The sequence below is a fragment of the Galeopterus variegatus genome, unplaced genomic scaffold (assembly GCF_000696425.1).
Source record: "Galeopterus variegatus unplaced genomic scaffold, G_variegatus-3.0.2 Scaffold2064, whole genome shotgun sequence".
Taxonomy (NCBI): domain Eukaryota; kingdom Metazoa; phylum Chordata; class Mammalia; order Dermoptera; family Cynocephalidae; genus Galeopterus; species Galeopterus variegatus.
In genome coordinates this window covers 108,330-110,322 of record NW_007728175.1, presented here as the reverse complement: position 1 = coordinate 110,322, position 1,993 = coordinate 108,330, and positions in this window count along the sequence as shown.

The following is a 1,993-nucleotide window of genomic DNA, read 5'->3' as shown; positions in this document are numbered from 1 at the left end:
TCCACCCATCCTTCCATCCATCTATGCATCCACCCATCTCCTGCCAATCTGTCCATCTATTGATCCATCCTTCCATGTATACATCTACCTAACTTTCCATCTATTCATCCATCCACCCACCCAGATACCCACTTGTCTGCCAATCCAGCACACACATTAGCTGCTTGCTGGTATCACGCCCTCTGTTAAGCCAGGGCTGGGGGGATGCTCAGCTGCTTGTAACTTGGATGCCTAGAGCCTGCTGCCTCCAAGCAGCTCAGCACGCAGAGTGAGGCGTGCCCACCAACCTTCAGAGAGGGGCAGAAATAGTGGAAGTTCAGTGGAGGGAGGGCTGGCTTGCAGCCTGGGGGTTAGAGAATGCTCTCTACAAGCAGGTGTTCTTGAGGTGGGCCTCAAAAAACAGAGTGAGAATTAGATGTGCAGAGAGGGGAGAAGGTTTTCTGGGAGGGAACAGCTGGGGCAGCCACAGGGGCTGGGGAACTGGAGTGATGAGTCACTCAAATGGCTGGGGTGGGAGCTAGGTGCCAGCAGCGTGTGCCCTGGCTCCCTTGAGGCAGGGCACGGGCAGCCACTCCCAGCACTGCCCCTAAGCCTGGCTCCATTGGGCCCGGAGGCACCTACACGTGTGCTCCTCCAAGTGTGGCCCATGGACCACTGCCAGGCCACAGATTCTGTTACCATTTTGCAACAAGATAAAAACAGAAATTGAGAGTGTTTAGAAACACGTCAATTTGACAGGGTAATTTTGTTTGTTGAATATAATAGTAAAAAACTGAGTATATAGTTTGTATATTTCCTTCACTTTAATTGTTCTAGTAATTCATCTTTCATTGTATCTTTCATACACATACATCCATGAAAAATTGAAACTAAAAATCCAAAAAGTGCTCTTCATTTAGTTTGAGAAGCACTGTACACAACACAGCTGACGCTCCTTTGCCAATGTGGCTTCACGGTGCCCATTAAGTGGGGCAGGGCGAGGGCGATGGTCCTCACTTAACAGGATGGCTAGCCCAAGGTTCTCACAGATGGTAGATGGCAGGGCTGGGACTTGAACCCAGGGCTTCCCTCAACATTAGACATCAGGCACCACTTTAGACAACCCCCTATGAGCTGCTGCCCCAAGCCAGTGCAGGGGCTGGAGGGAGGACAGAGCAGAGGAAGAGAGAAGCAGCTGAAGAAAGAACGCTAGAGAGGGTGGGAACCAGGGTCCAGGCCTGTCCGTTAGTGCTAAGGGATGGAAGACAAGGAAGACTTCCAGGAGAGGGCAGCCTGTGGGTCAGCCTGGGCTTCCCCAGATGGTCCTTGGAAGAAGCAGGCCAGGCCTCTGGGATTTCTGTTTGGGAACATGCGGTAGGGCTAGTTCCAGACCCACACCACCTCCACCCCTCTCCATCTTCTTCCCTCCTCTTCTCCTTCTGCCTCCTCCATCAGACAGCCCAGAGCTCCCTGCGGCCAGGGCCTTGTCCCATCCATCTGTACACCCAAAGCCTGCTCAAAGTTCAGCCAACAAAACCACCAACCTCTCTGCCTGGCCCTTGGCAGGAACCACAGCACTTTCAGATACTTTCTCTTCTGTCCCTTGGGGAGACCGGATGAACAATGATTTTGATTACCCATGTCGCTGATGAGGGAACAGGCTCAGAGAAGTTAAGTCACTTGCTTGAAGTCACAGAGCAAGTAATCTAAGCTCTGAGCTATAAAGACCCTGTACTTTTTGACTAGAAAGGTTAAATAGTAGAGAAGGAAGCCATTCCCGTAGGGCACTGGGGTGTAGCCCACAGTGGGGCTGGGGGTGGTGCAGGTGGTGTACAGGATCAGGTGGGGAGACAGAAGAGAGTGGTGGGAGTTCCAGTCAAGATGGCGGAATAGACGGTCCGCAGCATCACTCTCTCCCACAAATCAACCAATTTACCACTATAAAAATGTAACAACAGGGCCGGCCCGTGGCTCACTCGGTAGAGTGCGGTGCTGATAACACCAAGGCCACGGG